The sequence below is a fragment of the Clytia hemisphaerica genome, unplaced genomic scaffold (genome assembly GCF_902728285.1).
Source record: "Clytia hemisphaerica strain Z4C2 unplaced genomic scaffold, Clytia hemisphaerica genome assembly, whole genome shotgun sequence".
NCBI classification, from domain to species: domain Eukaryota; kingdom Metazoa; phylum Cnidaria; class Hydrozoa; order Leptothecata; family Clytiidae; genus Clytia; species Clytia hemisphaerica.
Window position 1 is genome coordinate 1 of NW_027103432.1, and position 20,456 is coordinate 20,456.

Genomic DNA, 20,456 nt, shown 5'->3' on the forward strand with positions numbered 1-20,456 from the left:
AATAATATGATGGTGTAAGATTGGTTGTTGTTTATTGACACTGTTATGATGGTTTATTATGGATAATTGTAAAGCTATTGATATTAGACTTTTTATTACGTGTCTAGGATATTTCATAGAAAGCTGTTACTTTTAGCCGATTTGAAGTCTTTATGGACTACAAGTTTTTTTGAAAAGAAGGTGTTTTTGCAATTTTCGCCCTAAAATCAAGAAAACTGGTTATGAACTATGATTTTGTTTTTTTGTACAAAAATTGATTTTAATTTTTAAAAATTGTGATATTTTGTAAAAATTTAATATTTTTAGACATTTAACCCCCGATTTTGAAATATTTTGAAACTTTCTAACCTAGAAACAGATAAATTTATTAGTTTAAAGGCTTTTTATTGGGAATTTTAATAGTTGTAGACTGTTTGAGGGGTTAATCGCAAGACATTAGCTCAAAAATTAGAATTTTGGTCAAAAAATGAGTATTTTTGCAATTTTTACCCCCTGAAAATAAAGAATTAAGCCCTCAGTGGATAGTTAATCTTGATATTATGATGAGAGCAATCAGGATCTATCACCACAACCTTTGAAGTATCATAAACAGTTTTTCGTTTGCCTAGGACCACTTTTCTGCTGAAAAAAGACGATTTTGGGGGGTTTTTCGTGTTGTACCCCCTGTTTTCTTTGGTACAGAACCCCCTGGTAAATATTTTTGAATTTTTCATTTTTCAAAATTTTATTTTACCTATTTGTAACATATTTGGAATGTTTCAAGCAATAAAGATAATTAGATAGTGCAAAATCGCACTTCTAAGTTACCATGGTGTTTCAAGTCTCAAGCAAAATCCCTTACAAATTGGTATTTTGGCTAAAAACACCCCCACTTACCTAGCTTACCATTTTAGTTAGCCCCCTTAACAGCCTATTTACCGTCTCATTCCTGAAAATATAGCATCTTAGCAACCCAAAACCACCATCAAATATTTTACACCTCTTGGGGGACGCAGACCCCCCAGATCGACCTGGTCTAAACTGCATGTTTTGCACGGTTTCAAATTATGACCTTTGAACACTGTGAGCTTTTACACAATATGGTGCATGTAACGATGACCAAAGTTAAAATGCTGCGAATGCACTAGAAATCAGCAAAAATAAGATTTTTGAACAAAGGAAACGTCATGGACACAAAAAGTCTGACATATTTACTTACTCTCCGAACCAATTTTACTCAATTTTCAAGAGTAGGCCAGGCGACGCGAAACGAAGCTATTTGTGATTGCCGCCTAATACAAACATCAAGTTTTCCACAGATCTTGCGAAAATCTGTCTGAGACGGAAGAAATTTGAACACTTTTTGAACTGTTTGAACACAATTTGAACACGGGTGTTAGGGTTACTTGTTTCTACTACGTTGGGCAGCAATCACAAATATCTTCGTTTCCCGTCTCCCGACCGACTCTTGAAAATTGATTATAATTGATTAAAATGGAGTCGGAGAGTCGGTAAATCCGTCGGACTTTTTGTGTCTATGACGTTTCCTTCCCTCAAAAGTTTTATCATTATTTTTGGCGATTTTTCGCAAGCGATTTCTAGCGCATTTGCAGCATTTTTGCGGAACGTGCTACCAAAACTGCTACCTTCAAAACGAAAAATGTCGACTTTGCTCTGTATTGAAGAATGGCACCTGTTTAGCCAGCGAAAAGAAGCATTTACCTCGTAAATTTTATTGAAAATTAAATTTAGTAAAACTTTGGTTCTGATTTTGTCGTTTTTTGTTTTTAATATACATATTTAAAAAAAAGTAAAAAGTGTATCTAAAATTATATCGAGTTTGAATATCCAATCAAGTGCGAGATGTCTGTTTTTGTGTCGTGACTTTTGCACACTTGCGAAACATAAACAAAGATGGCGATTTCTGCTGATTTTTTAAGCTAGAAGGCATCTTTTGCTTGTAAAATGACGTTGCTACTGTTCACACTTTTTTTTAACGAGTATCATTCTTGAGGTTTTTTTACCACTTCCTCTGGGAGAGGTGAGAGCTGTCCTATCCTCCACTTGCTGATGGTGGTGGCTGTAGTCAACTGCTGAAATTTTCCATAAATGGTGTGATCGTTGTTTACTTTGTGGCATTCAAACTTCATGGCACATATTTGTGATAACCATTACTATTACATCAATTAATCTCATGGAAAACTATTTTTATGGCTTGATCAAACCAAATATCTGCATGAACAGCCAAGTCAGATTTATAAAAAACAACATTCGGATTTCGAAATATTTTAACTTTTTAGAGCCTATGATTTTATTGGAATTATGTCATGGTTAAACTTAACATTCAGCGGATATTGTTGCCAAACAATGATTTTTTTGTCACGTTGTCAGCCAATACTGTTTGACTATTTGAGTAACACTTTTAAGATTATACGCCATATCGAATATTGGGTGATTGTGGTCAGTATAACATTCGTTGAGGCTGATTGAGGAGGTACGCTGCTGTGAAAAACAGACAAAATATTTGCAGGAGTTCTTAATTATTCATGATACTAGAAAGACTTTGTTGTGGTTTGAGATCAAGCAAACGCTTATTATGTATGCAACACAAGAAGGGGGTCAAATTGTGATCATGTTTTGTGAAACAGCTCATTTTGTCGTGACTTTGGACGAGCTGCACTCCATCGCGTGTGCCTTTTTCCGATTTTTAAGAAGTCGCTGCATTGAGCAGTAAAGTTCATATAGATTTTCGAACTTTCGAATTTTGTGATTCGAATTTTGATTTTTTTTAGTGAGAACCAAATTTTTTGGTTTTGGAAAGTTGAAACCGAACGAAAAGGAAGTAGTATCAGCTGAATCTGTGGATGGAGGAGAAAAGAAGATGGAAATTCTATTTTTGCATTAACAGCAGCAGAGTTGTTGGATTATTTCCATAACAGGATTGAAGAATCCGAGAGGTTAACTGTGAACATTGTGAATGAAAATTATCAAATCAATTCTTTGGATTAGATCCTATCCTACCTAGAGCCAAAGTGCTGCAATCAAATGATGATTGAAGACGAACTTGTACTTTTTGTATGCTTGGGATGGCAACAAATATCTTTCAGGTATGGTTTAAAACCTGGAAGAATTTATTTTGTTTATTCCTCGCTTATTCCAGTGTAAAGAAGAACTGTTTGTTTGTTATTGCTTTTATTGGCTGTTCGATGTGGTCTCTGGTCGCTAGTTTGAAAATATTTCATTAATGAAATGGTAGAAAGTTAACTGACATATGATTGAAAGTAAAGTGAAATTTGATTGTATTCGATTCGAAAGTTTGCTGGGAATGAAAATGAATTACTTTCTTCAGCTGTTTTCACCAGTGACATAGACAAGTCTTGACAATTGTCAAAACTTGAAACTATTTTTATGATATTGTTCTAGATTTTTTACATTTTTATGCGAAGAGTTTGGTCCTGGTAGTTAAGACTATCAATTAATTTTGAGATCTCGAGCAGATTTGAGATTTAAATTTCTCAACTTTGGAAACTAAATAGTAAGCTAGTAAAATGTGGAGGTTTTGCTTCAAATTGTGAAGGTTTTGCTTCAAATTGTGAAAGGAATCTATCTAAACTTTATTAGTTTTATCTGACTTTGCTAAATTTTTTTAGTAAATACTTATGATATATTTCATTTATTTGCATCCTGAAATTGCACGAGATCGACTTTTTTCCATTAAATGATAGTCTTGGAATCCTCAATATTTTACATCCCTGTTTCAAAGACTGGCTATGGCTAGTGTTGAGAGTTTTCTTTGATTTTGGCTGCTTTTCTCTACAAGGAATAAAACCTTTTGAAGAAGGGGGATTATCTCGTTACCTTTCTACATTAAGAGCCTGTTTACAATACCATTAATTGGAGCTGCTTGAAGACTTTTGGAAACTTTTTTGCTTCTATTGTTCTTTCGTTATAAAAGGGGGCGTTTCAAAATAATTTCGAAAAAAAAAAACATTTTCAGCTCACCAAAACTTCATCCCAACCGGAACTTCATCCTAGCACGGATTTAAAAAACTAAGACTAGATTGGACATCAACGCACATCCTCTCCTACCTATACGGTTGTCTTTACTTTCGAGTTCCCTATTTTCCCGCCTTTTTGCACTCCGCACGGAATCGACGTAACCTCCACCACAGTGCGATAACTTTCAACAAACGCTTCAAAGTGTAACTGACCATAAAACAAAGAAAAAATTTGGTTTGTGGGAAGGCACTGGCTATCCGAATTTCGGCGTGCCATCCAAATTTCGGCGTGCCATTCGAATTTCGGCGTGCCATCTGAGTTTTGGCGTGACGTCCATACGCAGATAATTGTTTTTGAAAAAAAAAAGCCTGGGCAAAAGAATAATAATTGTAGAGAGCTAGCTAAAGAGAACGAGAGAACGTCTATGTATAATATAAATCGATTTTTTAATTTTTTATAATCACAAAAAAAAACTTAGATTATGTGATTACTGTAAATGCATAATTGGAATAACTAACATAAATTAAGCATGGATCGTGCATCGTGAATCGTTGGATCGCGCATCGTGAATTACACAAACCCCAATATTTATCTATCTATATCAAAGGCATCTCATTCGGTACAATTGAAATATTTGGTGTAGTAAAGCTTGCAGGTATCCCACTTAATTGCCATGTCAATGATATTGTCAAAAAAGTCACTTTGTCAAGAAAATGACAGGTAGACTACTGTCTTTCGCGTGGAGGAAACACGTGTATCTCCTTCAAAACTTTTAAAGTTATGTAATGCTCTGTTCGTATAAAAATGAAAATAATAAAATAATAATAAAAACACTACTATTTTCATGTCTCTAAAACAGCTCTCTTGGAGCATTTAATGTTTTCACTGCATGACAGTCTATATCCATTTGCACCGCCAGCATCCTATGGAGCATTTGAAAACATCTTGTTGTAAATTAGTGTATACACCTCATATTTTGTAATAATGCCATTATTTACATGATTTAAGTGTCATTACATAAAATAACCTTGAAAATACTTTCCCGCTAATTTTGAGGGGGTTCCATATTGGGGTCCAAATTGTGTCATCTTCTCACCCAAGCTTTACCGAAAGCGAGCACGCCAAAATTCGAATGGCACGCCGGAATTCGAATGGCACGCCGAAATTCGGATAGCACGCCGAGATTCGATTGGCACGCCGAAATTTTAATGGTACGCCAAATTTGGATGGCACGTTGGCACGCCAAGGCACGCTGGCAAGCGATTTAGCAGACTCAAAATTTGTGCTCTGTTCTTCATTACATTTTCGGTTGTTTCCTTTTGTGCCTTTTCAATTTTTCTAACCGATTTAACAGATGGTGGATTATTAATGTCGTATAGGCTCTCCTCAGCTGATGCTGGGAGGTTTAAATTAGATCTAGTTGATCGAACAACTAGTCCTTCAAAAATTTCATACCTTTAAAAAACCTCCAAGTGTAAAGGGTATGGGTCCCGCTGCCACTTTTGCTCTTAGATTTCTCGACCTTGTTGTTTTCCCCAGTGTAATAATTTCTTAGGCATTCGTACATGTCCTTTAGTTGGGGGATCCTTTACTTCTTTATACGCGTCAACGATTCCTTGCATGACCAATAATTTCTTATCCTTGTCCATGTACAATGGCGATTTCGCATTGAACAAACACTCTTTGGCTGACCACAATTCAATTAACTTGAAGGTCTCCTCGTCTATCATCTCTTTCAAGTGTTGCGGCTTTGGAGTGTCCCCTTTGAGCTATTTTTTGCTTCGGATTTTGAAACACAAACAATCGTACCGCCCAAAGCAAAACTCCCCCGATTTTTCTTTCCTCTTCCGTTCGCGTCGATTAAAAAACATAATGGTAACTTGAGCTGCAGAAATAGACATTTGACGCCTCCAGCTCCATTTGACCCCTCCTTTAGGTTCTCTTTGCTTTTTCTTTCATTCTTCGGTTGTACAGAATAATTAACAGCCTGGGAAATGGTTTGACATAACCTTAGTTGCTTATTTCAAGAAATATTCCTGATATATTCATGATGGATTTGAATTTAAGGTGAGTAGCTATATTGTTAGGGACAGATAAAAAAGGCGGATAGGGTTTTTTAGCTAGGCTTTTTTAAGGTTAATGATCACTTGTATAGAATTTTGAATTGTTATTATCTCTTTGTGACGTCCAGCTCACATAAATGACCTTCAAAATGCCCCCTCCATACTGTGTATATGTATGTATACACATATAATAGCAAGCCACACAGCACAGGCAGTCAGGTACTTTCTGCAATTGCAGTATAATTGTGTATACCGTGATCGAAGGAGGCGCCTGACTGACAGGTCGGGAAGGATATCCTTGCTTTATGCTTTGCACAACAATGGCATGGGGTTATTCGCATTGAAATCGGTGGTTATGTTATGATGATGAGCTGGATAAAGTTGTATTTTTCAGAAAATTGGATTTCGTAAATGAAATATATTTTTCCAATGGGGTCATTTTTTTCTTTAATTTGAAGATTATTTTATATACTGAAGAAATAAAGTTGCCGTTTCAATTTGTCTTTTGGCGTTTTTAATTTAAAACATATGTTTTGCCCAAAATATCTCTCGCAGCTCTACTCTAACATTTTTGTTTTGATTTAACTTTGTATTTTAATGACCAACCAGGTCTTTCATTTGAGGGATATGCATGTTACCCTCCACTGATGCAAGTTACCCGATCTCACGGTATTGATAGATAATCAAGGTTTCAAAAAATTGTGCGTATCTATTTCAGAAATTAAGGTTGATTTCTGTAATTCTGAAACCCTGTGTAAGGCGCGTGGTTGTTCTTCTGTTCTTAATCTTTTTTTAATATGACCGATGGCTATTCTTTCATTCTGACGTGATGAAACTTGAAGGAAAGTTGTTAGATTGATGGCTGGCTTTAAACGTGAAATATCACGTCTTATCGTTAGACACTATAAAAATGCATTTAATTTTGAATTTATATTTTATATGAAATCCGTCAGTCAGATATAAGATATTCAATATAAATATGTAAAGACATAAAATGAAGCTGAAAAGACCTAGTTTTGAAAAAATAAATTATTATTTTTGCATCTTTAGCTTTAATTATAATTTTATTCTTCCTATCTTATATTTAGTTTCTCTGGTTTGGTCAAACATGTTTCGAATTTGTTACAGACTGCTTTTATTTGAAAAAGCTAACTAGATTCAGAAGTAATAAACCAAAGCTACTTAACAACAAGAATAAAATTGGGGAAGAAGAAACTAATTCATACAACTCACTTAAAGACAAACGTGACACTGACACACGCACAAACAAACTAAGCAGAGAGGGGAACCCAATTTGAGAAAAGGCAAAAATAATGTGTGAAATTGAATTATGGTAACATAAATACATGATACGACAAACAAATTGGGTTTAACTATATAAAGCCAAAAAACACACAGTATATTTACAGGAAAAGACTGAACTTTGAGCAATCAAATATTCATAATCCTTTTTGCAGATGCGTAGAAATGCGAGAAATATGAATATCTGATAAAATTATTTGTTAGAGTCTTCATCTGTGGAATAGAGAATTATATTATATCTTTACTTAGTCTTTTAATAATAGTTTCAAAAAGTACTTAATGATATTCTTGACTAAACAAAAAAACAACAGCAGTATTGCTGACATCTTATTGTCTTGGGATGCAATTTTTAGGGTTGTTAATCCAATTTATGATAACTTTAACTGTTACATGATTACCTTTACTACATTGTCGATAGGTTTCAAATAGTTACATTTCTAGCAGAACCTGGACATTTGAAAAGGAATATTCTCAAAGTACTAATATTTCTCCTTGTGTCCAATATATAAATGAATAAGAATGAATATTTTGATTACTGTTTTCAATTCATTTTGAATAGTTGATAATTCGAAAAATATATTATTTTGAAATTCATCAAAGAATTATATTAAATATATTGATCAAACCATTACAAAATTTATTTCTGAAAATTTTATTTTGCTTGCTTACAGTTTTGTATAATTAGTAATATCTAACATAAGATATACAGCTTACAGTTTTGTATAATTAGTAATATCTAACATAAGATAAACTCGTGTGTTTTTAATTACAAAGGTTTAACAAATTTGAGCAATGGTATGCCTTTCGTTTAAATTAATCGTCACATTCTTTTTACCTGTATTTAATACTTTTAAGTGTAATTAGATATAATATAGTGTATATATATATTTTTAGATAGTTGGACAGGAATTCTTTGAATTTCTTTGAATAACCTTATTTATGTATCAAACTCGGATGTGAAGGAACGTGATAGTTTTTATTTTGCAATCCTAAAATAAGATAATTATATACTCTTTACAAGTGGAGGATTTTCTACATATCATCTTGGAAAAGTTTTAGAATCTTGGTCTCCCTACATGAATTCTTTTTCAGCCATGGATAAAGTTATAAGTAATATATTTTATAAATTTTCAAAGACTTCTAAGAGATCAGTGGATGAGAAACAAAAGGAAGAACTTTCAGAAAAGAAGGTTTTCAAGTTCAAAAAGATGCGCCAGCCTAAACCTCCATATGAACAGGTCAGTACTAAAAAAACTTTGTAGATAACTGCTAGTGTGTTGTCTAACAATAAAATAAAATTAAATTTTTTAAGATGTTCTTAGTTCAATTTAGGCCCAAGTCGCTTCTCTTGATTAATGATTATTTTTTTGTATTAAATATATTTAATCATGATCGGCAGAACTTAAACTTCATAGGTTTGCCATAAAATACTCAACAACAGATATAAGTGGAACATACTGCAGTAATAAATTTGAAGTACCATTTCTCTTATTGCTTTAGACTAAAGATTGTATCCAAGATGGATCAGTTTCTGGGATGATTGAAACTTTTGATGCTTTTGATGCCCCTCCACCATTTCCTATACAGGTATGTATTTGTAAACAGAATTTCATTATATTTCATTATTTGAATGAGTGCTTTGATCAGCATCCCACATACTATAAATATATAGTAACGCACTGAAACGCACTGGGCTCAACTGCAGTATCTACGTTAAAATAATTTCATGACAGTAAAACTAGAAATTCGAACTCTTTTGTTTGGATAAAATTATTTTATAGTTACCACAATCAATAATCTTTTCTTCAGAAATTAAGAATCATTCTTTAACAAAAAGCAAAGCCTCTAAAAACAACATATGTTCGTTAGAAAATACAGTAAATTCCCCCACAGCAAAAACATAAAATAAATTCGGGTTGAGGGGAGTTTCAGTTTTAAGGAGATTGCAAATTTTAATTAGTCTAGATTTACTAGATTTATTTTTGAGGTTTTGCAAAAATTCACATGACATTTGTAGAAATAATATTTGAACTCGAATGTTTTCATGACGTAAAATGCGCAAATGATGATAATAAAATTGGATAAAATCGTGTCACCTAAGGAATACGTGTGCCAAATTTCAGCACCATAGGTTAACTTTTCAGCCCTCGTACATAGCATGTAAACATTCTGAAATTTTAGCTCAACTGAAATCTTCATTCCTCATACTATAAATAAATAAAATACTTATTACAATCTTTTTCCCTTTTTTAGGAAATAACAATTGAACATTGAATCTGCTGAACTTGAAGAGGAAGATGTCTCTACTCCACCACTAAAGAATCTTTAGTTAATAGAATAATGGTGCTATGCTATATAATACTACTAGAATCATTCACATTCAGATTATTTAACGACTCACGAAAGTATACAACCTAATCCTTTCTTCTCAAACCAGAAAGTAACCGTAGGCTCGCATTCCGAAGACAAATAACAAACACCAACTTTTCATCTTCGGTAAATTTGGTTTTATTTTAGTACAGTTTTTTTATCGGAACTGTTAATTTTGGCCAGGCCTTGATGTGCTTATTTTGTTGAGAAATTAATCGCTTAATCAGACTGGTCATGTTCTTGTGATGCTCCTATTTTTCTCTTGAATTTCAGCTTGTAAATGTTCTTATAACCTGGGTTATAATAAAGAAAGAAAACTTGCGGGATATATTTTATTCTGTTAAGTCTCTTTACAGTGGTATCCAAATCAAACTCCATTTATTTTCAATTTTCCAATACTTTTTTTATCTATTCAAGTAACAGTAAAGGTCAAGCCATGTACGTCATACGAGCTGGAGATACGGAAGGCTAAAGCTTTGATGACTCTGGATGAACATTTATTCACTGTCATTTTACCAAATTTTGATGAAAAGACTTATTCGTTAAAGGTTTTTCATAATTACTAACGCCGAATAATTTTAAGTTGTCACAGAAAGCTCAAGAAAAATTGAGCAAAAATAATGTCTTGCCATTGATTAAGTTTATCATTTCAAAAGATTAAGTTGATTTTAAAAAGTTACGGCCGAGTAAGTATTATTAAGTAACGACCTAACTTCCTAAATTGTTACAGCCCTACCTCTATTTAGCAATAAATAATCTTATATTTTTAAAATAGCTAATATAACTGAATGATACTTACGCGTTTTATACCAAATTTCATTGTTTAAGTTAAAACTGAGTAATTACTGTTTTCCTCCTTTTGTTTACGTTTAGAAAAAAGAATATGTGGTTATCCGCCGAAAATTAGTAATTCAAGAGGACAGCATATCTTGGTTGTATGGTTGCTCGTGTGACCCATTTAAACAAATCTACATCGATGGCCTTTCATTTGATAGCGATTATGTCCAGAAAGATTAAGGTATTTTGAAATACCAGTGATCAAGGGTTTTGAACTAATTTTCTTGTCAAAATAAATTAGGAAATAAATAATGGCTCCCCTCTTTAGAATATAAATTTCTTAGAAAAAGTCTCATGGCATCGATCTGAAATCAGCAGAGTTGCAAAAACATCACAGATTTTGATGGTGAAGTTGTAATAAACTAGTATGAACCGGTAGTATTAATTTAGGGGAGTTGGAATTTACTGTTACACCTTCAGTTAAAAAACATTTTCTTAAATATCTGATGCGAAATATTTTTGCTTTCCCTTAGATTTATGCATCCATCAAACCGTTGCAAAGATTCTAATTCCCGAACTTGACGGGTGGACCGAAGATGAAGACCCTTTTGGTATACTTTTTTAGCTGAAGTTTTGTTTGCTTTGTGTTTTTTACATCTTTTACAAAATGACGGACTCATGAGACCCTTAAAGGCTGTCCTGGGAAGTTTTGCGCCTTTACGATGACCGGGGGGCAACATTTCCACTACAGCTAAAGCGAAGTCTTTCATTATTGTATTTTGCGAACTGTTTCCTTGCACGCTTTTCGAAATTTTGTTGAATACGTCAATTGGAAAATTTTCGAAAAATTAACAACCGTTTATTTGGCACCTAAGAGTGATTATGGTGGGAATAAACCTTACCGATTCTGTCTTCCATTGCTAATCGTTTGGAAGGCTTCCTGTTGCGTTGGCCGGTGGTTCGTTCCATTGCGTCAATTGTATTAAGTTGTTGACGAAAAAAAAGTTTCTTTGGTCTGTCCTCTGCGTCAAAATCTCGAAAGTGTTTGACGAAGATATCGAATGTTATTCTTCTTTTTCGAGTTTTAAGACTGGGCCCAAGCATTTTGAAAGAGCGGGAAACTTTCGAACATGATAAATTCGACCGAAAAAGATGACGTAATCTTTTCTTTTGACCGTGTCCGCCATTATTATTGGGTGCAAAATATCGCATAGAGAGCATCGGACGTAACTTAGACCAAATATTGACCTGTGGTGAATTGAATATTTTTTAATATATTTGACTTTAGTTTAACATCCAACAAATGTATGGACATATAAGAACAGTCAGAAAAACAATTAAAGAATATGGATGCCGAAAGTTCCAAATCAAAGGCTTCTTTTTACAGAAAAAGGGAGACAATTTGTAACACATCATTGGAGGATTGTGACTTTTTCAAAGAATGTACTGTATTTGAACCAGAAGAACTGCCAGTTACACCACCTGGTGAAGACAGTGAGTTTGTTGAGGTAGATACAGATTATGACATGCAAAGCAACAGCAGCGATGAAGATGACTTGGATGATTTTAGTGAATTCTTTGGAAGTAAGTATAAAGCAAGATGTATGTAGGGTAGGTCAAAAAAATTTACATACAAATGTCCCTGTCTGTCACATTGACATGTCGCAATGTTGCAATGGTGTAAACCCTTTATGGCTATATATCTTTTTAAAAATCTTCTCGAGGTGGGATACGGGATATACAGGGTCAGTAAAACCGTATTGGTGGCGAGGCTTGCCGAGTCCCAATACGGTTTTACTGACCCTGTATATCCCGTATCCCACCTCGAGACGACCGTGCAACGGATTTATCCCGTTGAAGTCCCTTGCATATTTTCCAAAACCACGAAAAAAATTCAGAACTATCCAATTAAATACTTACATCAACAAAGAGCTACAAAGTAAATCAAACAGTGAAAGGGAGATCCGTGAAAGTTACATTTCATAACATTGCAATTAAAAATCTTGCTGTATCCATTAAACTCAAATCAAAATAACTGAAGATTTTTTGTTTGTTGACTTTCTCAACCCCGACCATTTCAATTTCGATTTCAAGTCTTTTCAAAACAAAACATTCGAATCTTGATCAAAACATTCGAAAGCACATTCGTCAATATGCAATGTCTTCTTTTTTTTCTTAATCGAACGTGAGGAAGACAGATACGGTACATATCCCACCTCCACGTGATGTCTTTTGACCAATGAAATCGTTAGAATCTCACTGATGCGGGATAAAATTAATAAAACTTCATCCTTATTCTTCCATCCATAGAACTTCTACATGAGCCACAATTTTCTGCTGACAATGATCTAGTGGAAGCATTGCAGTCGTTAGAAGACGATGCAACAGATAACTTTTTGGCTGATGATGATGAGTTTTTTGATTGTGAAGATTTGTCAAGTGAAGGTATCTTTTTTTATCAGAAGGATCAAAATGCCAAAGGAATTTGTTCAGTCATCCTCTTATTTCAAGATGTAGATAGGCCCAGGGGAGGTTGTTCTTAAGGCTTTTTAAACGGGGTGCAGGAAAAATTCTTAATTCAAAATTTAATAAGAAGCAGGGGGTTATGGAATAAAAAGTTCTGGGTGGTGCAACCCCTGTTATACCGTTACTTCATGTAATACCACAAACATTTTCATTCCATTTGCCAACACACTGGAGTTGAAACAACAATTCGATATCTTCTAAAGAAAGCCTACATTATCGAATATCGGTCCATGATCAAGGTCATTCGTAAAAACTGTCAAAGATGTCGTTTCCTAATGAAGAAATCAGTTGAAGTTGTCATGGGGCCCATATCAGAATCAAATCTAACAGTTGCACGAGCCTTCTATGCATCACAAGTTGATCTGTCCAGTCCATATTTATCCTCTTCACCTAGTCACAAGCGCACAACTGTGAAGATTTGGCTTGCTGTTATCTGCTGTTCTGCAACCTCAGCTATATCTATTAAAGTGATGGACGGTTATTCTACTGATTCGTTCATATTATCATTCACTCGATTTGCTTGCGACCATGGATATCCGAAGAAGCTCTACTGTGATGGTGGAAGTGTGGCTCCACATTCAAACGGAGCCACACCCTCCAATCACACTCAACTCAATCAACTTCATCAATTCAGCCAAACATTTATATCAAAGAGAAATCTTCCTCGTATAAACCATAAGGAACTTCACAACTCTGGTCGGAGTATCCACGTCGAGGACCATCTTTCCAGTCAACTTTCAAATCTTTCACTTCGTGAAACCATCATGCCTTCGACAAATGAAAGCACCATCAATAAAATCAAAATAATCAAAACTCCTAATTGCAGCTATTAATGATGCAATCGATGAGACAACAATCAATGGTTTGACTGCCACTGAAGTCGATCCAACTATTTCACAAATGAATTCAAGACGAGATGAGCTGAGACTCCTGTGCATAGAATCGAACTTGGATGATCAAGATGACCTCATTCTATCAGCCCTGAGAGCAGAAACATCAATCAAGACGTACAATATATCAGCTCGATATCACAAATCCAAACTAAATCTCGCCAATACCCAAGTGACATCACAAACAACTATCAGTAATGAGAAATCTATTGCATTCAGTATCGAGGTTATGCAACAAAGTCTTTCGAAATCAATTCAACTATCACTCAAGATCTTCAAAAGTTGGACGATAAACAACTTACCCAACTCAAGGACGAATAATCCAAACTCTCCGACAATCTTGACAGGTTATCCATCAAGTACGAGAAACTTCTTCAATCACCAATCACCGATAGTGATGCTTCAGAAACCATCATGAATATGGGTGCACTTCTCATCAAGCTCAACTCGAAAAAACTCGACTTCAATACTACTGTCCATCGAGAGTACACCAAGAGAGAACTGGAGAAAGACCACAGTATGACTAACATCAAAATCAAGCTCGACAAATTCTGTGGGTATGAATCACCTATTGACTTTTATACTTTCAAATCGAGCTTTGAGAAATTATATATCAAATCAACTCCTTCAAGCTACTTACCTGATCTTCTCAAAAACAATCATCTTGGTGAGCCAGCCATCACTCTCGTTCGAAGCCTTGACAATATCGATGATATTTGGCAACGTCTAAAAGTAGCTTTTGGGGATTCGAGAACTCTTCTAACGAAAAGACTTCAGACACTCAATAAATCTGAAATCGCCAAAAGGCGTGATCCTGAAAAACTCGCCATCACACTCAGCAAGTTCTCAAATATCATTCGTGAAGTGATGCAACTTGCTCATAAACATCAAATTGAAGACAATCTTTACTTTGGAGAGTCACTTCCACGAATTTACCAGCAACTCGGTGAGGGTCGTCTCACAAGATTCTTGTCAAGCATCAGCGATGATGAATTCACTCCAAAACAAACTTGGGGAAAGTTGCTAACTTTTCTTGAGAAAGAGGAAAAGCTGAATCAACAAAAAGTCCACATTCAAACTCAACGTACTAACGAGAAGAAGGATCCACCTCAAACAAATCAAATTCCAAAGAAGAAGACATTCCTTGGCAACCAAAACGATCCAGTCAAATGTCAACTGTGTGGAGAAGCTCCATTATCATCAGAGCACATGGTATCAAATGGTCCAAATGGTTCCAAGATCGTCCAATACTATACATGCAAAGATTTCGTCGAGAAGAAACCTGGAGCTCGTCTAGCAATCATCAATAAAAAGGGATTCTGCACTCAATGTCTTCTGCCAGGTGCTGACGCATCCAAAGGAAAGCACTCTGATGGTCGATGCCAGAGGGACTTTACATGTCCACACCCCAGTCACCACCAGTATACTATCAAGAAACATGTCCTATTATGCGAAGAGCACAAGGACAATCAATCAAATCAAGATATTCTCGATCGGTTCAAGTCTAGATTCATGCGAAGTTCACACCTACCAGATTTCGTGAAGCAAATCAAACTGTCATTCCACTCTTCATTCAAGTCTGATGTATCACCTCATGATGATTCAATCACCGAAAAGGGAATCTATCTTCTTCAGACAATTACTGTCAATGGCAATAGAGTCAACATCTTTTACGACAATGGTTGCTCTGACTTCATACTATCAACCAAAGCTGTTCAACTTCTTGGATCATCAGCCATCAAATTCAGTAGCGAATCAATCAACATTGGAGGTGTTGGAAACACAGCCCCTGTATCTTCAGGAAGCTACAAAGTCAATCTTCCACTTCAGGATGGAAGAATCGTCACCCTCTCAGGAATCTGCTTGGATCAAATCACATCAAACTTTCCCATCTACCCACTCATTGAGGTTGAGAAGGACATAACTAACCACTACAAATCATCAGGAGGAATTGATCCTCTACCCAAACTACCACCTCATGTTGGAGGAGAAGTCCACTTGATGATTGGTGTCAAGTATCTGCGCTATCATCCAAAGCTTGTTCACCAATTGGAATCAGGATTATCTATCTATAAATCTTCATTCATCAACTCAGACGGAGGAAGAGGTGTCATCGGAGGTCCGCATAAACTCTTTACCGAAATTCACAACAGCTTCTTTACGTCATCAACAGCCTTCTTTATTAATAGAGGAAGGTACTTATTCAACAATCCATCAATACTTGGTTATCAGGAAGAACAACTGCTTCTTGACGATCAGAATCACTCAGATGTCCATCTCACACATCAACAGCGACTGTTCGAACAAGTCGAGTCTACTGGTTGTGAAGTGTCCTACAGATGTCCATCTTGCAAAACGTGCAAGGATTGCAAGCACTTCGACCAATACCAAACAACCAGCTTGAGGGAGGAAGTGGAGCAAAGCCTAATCAATGCATCTGTCACCATCAATCTGGAAACATCAACTACAACAGCCTCACTTCCATTCATCTCAAGCCCAAATCGCCTTACTGCCAAAAAAAGATCGTGCAATGAAAACCTTCAAGCAACAACTCAGAAAGCTGAACAACCCATCCAATATCAAAGACAAGCAAGACATTTTGGATTCGGAATCGAAGCTTCAGCAACTCAATTATGTCGAATACGTTGAAAACCTCCCACAAGACGTTCAAGACTCAATGCAAAACCATCCAATCCAGAACTTCATTCCTTGGCGTGCTGTGTGGAAGGGGAATTCGGTAAGCACACCTTGCCAAATTGTATTTGACGCCTCTCAAGCTACGTCCTCTGGTTATAGTCTTAATGATCTCTTGGCCAAGGGTCGTAACAATCTAAATAAACTCCAAGAAATCATCATCCGGTGGTCAATGCACCGAGTTGGAGTTCATACCAACGTGAGAAAAACGTACAATACAGTCAGACTCAACCAATCAGACTGGTGCTACCAACGATACATTTGGGAAGAAAACCTTAATCCTTCGAAGATGCCCAAAGAAAAAGTCATAAAAACACTTATATATGGCGTTCGATCGAGTGGAAACCAATCTGAGTATGCATTACGAAAGGTAGCCGAATTATCAAAAGATCAATATCCAAAAGCCAACGAAGTGATACAGAATGACGTCTACGTAGATGACTGTATCACTGGTGCTCAATCAATCCAACAAGCCCACATTTTGGCAGACGACATCGAACTCAACATCAACAAAGGAGGATTCCAACTGAAAGGTGTTTCTTTTTCTGGAGAAAAACCGTTGGAGAATCTCACAGACGATGGAGAGACGATTCACGTTGGTGGAATGCGATGGTTTCCTAAAGACGATTTGTTATCACTCAATATCAGTCAACTCAACTTTGCGAAGAAATGTCGTGGTAAAAAGCCATCAAACTCTGTCAACATCATTCCTGCCAAACTCACTCGAAGACACTGCGCATCGAAAGTAGCAGAAATTTTTGATCTTACAGGAAAAGTCACCCCAATCGTTGCTGCTATGAAGTTGGATCTACAAGAACTGGTTCACCGAAAACTCGACTGGGATGACAAGATCCCAGATGAACTAAGACCATTGTGGGAATCACACTTCGACCTGATGAAGGAAATCAACAACCTCAAATATCAACGTGCTATCATTCCTGAAGATGCAATTTCTCTCGACCTGGAAACCATCGATTTTGGCGACGCTAGCAAGTCAACAGTATGCTCCTGTATCTATGTTCGTTTCAAGAAGAAATCAGGAGGCTCGTCATGTCAACTGTCCTATCCAGAACACGTGTTGTACCTAAAGGAATGTCACTACCAAGAGCCGAGCTCTACGCAGCTTTGATTAACGCCTACACAGGAGAAGTTGTTCGTAGATCATTCAACAAGTATCACAAGAATGCAATCAAACTCACCGACAATCAAGCAAGTCTATTCTGGATCACCAACGACGAAAAGCCTTTGGATCAATGGGTCAGGAATCGAGTAATAGAAATCCTTCGCTTTACGACTGCTAATCAATAGTATTACATCCAATCTGATAATAATCTTGCTGATATTGGAACTCGAAGAGGCGCATCCATCAAGGACGTTGATGCTGGTTCAGCATGGATCAATGGTCATCCTTGGTTGCAACTCGAGCATAGCGAATTTTCCATCTTCAAACCAGACGAAGTCAAGCTCAAATTCAACCCAGGTGAAGTCGATTCACACGTCTCAAAAGTCAATGATGTCGTCAAAGATTACTATGCTTTCTCGAACTATCTAATTGATCCCAATCGTCACTCATTCACAAGAGTTGTCAGAATCATTGCATACGTCATTCGTTTTTGTCGGAACATCCAGAAGAGAATTAAAAATCAAAATTGTGTTTATCAAGCAAACTTGTCAGATGAGGAAATTAAGGATTCAGAGCAATATTTCTTCAGAATTGGGACAAGAGAAGTACTTCAATTCATTCAGCCAAAGAAATTCGACAGGATCACTCAAGAAAAGAATGGTATTCTACATTATACTGGTAGAATTCTTCCATCAGATGAAGTATCAATCATTGGAAAATTCACCTCAACAATGAAAGACCTCTCAAACGATACCTTCTGCGTACCTGTACTCAGCAATCACTCACCTATCGCTTTCAGTATCGCTCTCGACATTCACTGGAACCATTCCATTTGCCAACACACTGGAGTTGAAACAACAACAAAAAGTGATTGCTGTGAAAATGACCAGTGAAATGAGTGGATTACCAGCTGGGTAAATCCACAGTGAAATGCAAATTATTATTAAATATTCAATTCAGCAGATTCCATTTACCAATTTAATAAAGTTTAAGTTTGACTCTGACTGACAACATGTCAACAAAGAATTGAGCTTCTTGCTCTACAATGTTTCAACACAGAATGAAAAAAATGAGAGAGTAAAAAAAAGAGAAATCTGAGGAGATAACTGCTCCCCAATTATAAAATCATTAAGTGAGAAAAACCTAGAGTAATTATATAATACAAAAGAAAATATACTAAGTGTGAGTGAACAAAAAAGTAAAATCAACACAGTTTGTTTTTTACGATATTTCGTTCTATTTTCAGAACTTCATCAGGTATTGTGATGTGAGGTAATAAATGATGATGTGAAGTGATGATTTGCTAATGATAAAGTAATTAAATATACAAAAGAAATGAAATTTTGAAGCTATTTTTTATATAAGAAACTAAACGATTTTTAATTGAATTTTTATATTTTTTATAAGAATATTTTTCTAATTTTGATAAGAACATTGAGCAGACTAATGCTGGAACATTTTCTCATTGCGCTAGTAGCCATCTGGTCTGTAAAGTAGTCAGAGTGATTTTTTCTAACAGCTTATTCAGAAGGTTTAATTTATAATCATTTAAAAGACCAGATAGTTGCTATGATGGAATTAGACAAGGTGTCAGCAGTACACAAAGTTACGGTTTTACCAATTTTACTGGTACTAATCTTTTAGTAATTTTTCCTGTATAATCCTAATCTTGATCCACTCTTTCCTTTCAAATCAATTTCTTTCCTTTCAAATTTAGCAGGCAGCAATTCTTTTTACAATTTATATTCTTGAATTAATTTTCAATTATAGTTCTTGCAAAGATTCAGCACTAGCTTTTTGGCAGTTGTAATCTAGAGTGCAAATAATTTACATAAGGATGTTAAAATGCTGTTGCATTCTTTTTATTCAAATGCTGTTTCACAGTCCCTAATCTTTTGTTATAGAGTATTTAGAAAATGATCCACCAGTTTCTGATTTTGTCAAACCACTTTATCACAATGCAAAAATTACTTTTGTGGCTGCTGTTACACTTCTTATGGTATTCACAAAAAAATTTCAGCCTACTGTCCGTCTTCTACCACGATCACTTTACCACTTTACCAATCATCACTACCAGCATCAGATACCGCTTTCAAAAAGTCATACTTTCTTGAATTTGACATCCAGCGTCAGATCAAGTCCATATTTCAGAGAGCCGGCATGCTTGAAATGCTCAGTCATCGATTTCAAAGGATTTCAACGGGAATAAGTGACATTTATTATGGCTCCCTTTATAAGTCATTTTCATCTCCAGGGTCATTTTTAAGCAACGTGAATTATATTTCATTTCTTTGAAATACAGATGAGTTCCTGTCTTCAAGTCTTCAAAGTCTTCATTATGGCCACTTCTCTATTCGATTAATGAATTACCTTTCAAGGAACGTGTGAAATAAGAAAATGTATTGATCAATGGACTATGGTTTGGTGAAAGCCATTCCAACATGTTGCTTTTTTTGCCTCCTCAACTCGAAACTATGAATGGCATTAGAGGAAATGGTATAAAAATAAATGATAAAGTTACGCCGAAAGGAATGATTCTCTGTGGAACGTGTGATATGCCTGCAAAAGCAAGCGGTCTAAATATGTGCCAGTTTAATGCATTTTATGGTTGTCCTAAGTGCACCCAAAGAGGAGAAACAGTGATGACAGAATCTGGAGGTAATGTTCGTAGTTTTCCTTTTAAGCCTGAAAATCCTGAAAGAACATCTAGAACACACATAGAGACTGTACAGC